This window comes from Humulus lupulus, chromosome 7 (assembly GCF_963169125.1).
Source record: "Humulus lupulus chromosome 7, drHumLupu1.1, whole genome shotgun sequence".
Classification (NCBI taxonomy): Eukaryota; Viridiplantae; Streptophyta; class Magnoliopsida; order Rosales; family Cannabaceae; genus Humulus; species Humulus lupulus.
This window is the reverse complement of record NC_084799.1, coordinates 98407137-98408814: the sequence shown is the minus strand read 5'-3', so window position 1 is coordinate 98408814 and position 1678 is coordinate 98407137.

Genomic DNA, 1678 nt, shown 5'->3' with positions numbered 1-1678 from the left:
TAGCAAGTAGATTCAGTAATTGCTGATATTGAGTGGTTGTCAATTGTGGCAGAAAAGTGTGGCTTTCTGTAGAAACTGTGTTAGGAACATCACCAGTATTTATCTGATTTGCATTGGCTTCATTGGACTTTTGCTGCTTGTTATACCCTGGAGGGTATCCATGAATCTTGTAGCATCGTTCTATGGTGTGTCCAAGAACATTGCAGTGAGTGCAGAATGGCCTATTCCTTTTTTGAGAATGACCTTTCGGAATCTGATTATCACTTCTTGAATTTGTGTTCTTTTCACCTCTAAAAGCAAAAGCCATAGCACTGTTATTGTTAGGATCTGAGTTTGTAGATGTACCTCCTTTTTGAAGTTCTTCTTGTGTCACCAAGTGGAAGACTCGGTTTACTTCTGGCAGTGGGTCCATGAGTAGTATACTACCTCGAACTTGAGAGTAAGCATCAGAGAGTCCCATGAGAAAGGACATAATATACTCCATGTTGTAGTGTTCTTGGAGTTTCTTGACTCCTCCACAGGTGCATCCGAGGCATGTACAGTTGGGCCTGTAATTGGTCAACTCCTCCCATATGGTTTTGAGTCTAGTGAAGTACATACTAACAGTTTGGTTTTCCTGCTTTAGATTCATTAGATCTTTCCTCAAATTGAAAATATGAGGACCATTACGTTGATGAAATCGAGTTTTCAGATCTAACCAAATGGCCGAAGCCGATTCATCATACAATATACTGGAAGAGATTTCTTTAGAAACAGAGTTTAAGATCCAAGAAATTACCATATTATTGTTCCTAATCCAAGCAGTGTAAAGACTTTGATCAGAAATAGATGGTTTAGGAATCGAACCGTCCAAGAATCCAATCTTGTTCTTCACTGAGATAGCCAATTGCATTGCTCTGCTCCAAGACACATAGTTGTCTTGTCCGGTTAAGAGTTGTGAAACTAACGTATTCCCAGGGTTATCTCCGTGATGCAAGAAGTAGGGATTAGCTGGATCTTCAAGAGGATTCTTGATTGCAGCAGCGGAAAGACTTGGATTACTCTGAATCGAAGGAGTTTGAGGATCGCCTGGAGGAGACGAACTCTGATCGGACGGAGAGTAAACTTGAGGATTTGTCGCCATTTCTGAAAAACAAGGACGCAGATACAGTCGAGCAGATTAATGGAGTGAGATACAGCGGAATGATGAAGGAGAAGTCGAGAGAGTGAGTGTGCACGGCGACGCCGGAGCTGGAACGCAGGTGGCCGGAGAATCGGATCGAACAGGGAAAGCTTAACCTTCCCGCTCTGGTACCATATTGTGAAACAGAGATTGAATGAATTTCTTACTAATTGTTATTGAATAAACTTGATCATTACAAACCTATTTATAAGCTAATCTGTGTTAAGCACCAAGACTGGTTTAACCGAATTGGTTAAAACCAATTTACTAAAAGACAAAAAACGGTAATAAAATAAAAACAGAAAAGCAGAAAGAAAGGAAAAAAACAATACAATCAGTTGTAACTAATGTAACTAAAATGCAATAAATATATTTTCCTAATAATAATATATATTAAAAAATATAAATATTTTAATTGTAATTGGATTGGATTGGTTCCTAATTGGATTTTTATAGTCTCATCCATCATCTAATCCAATCTAATTAATATCCAACTTATCAAATCAAATCTAATCC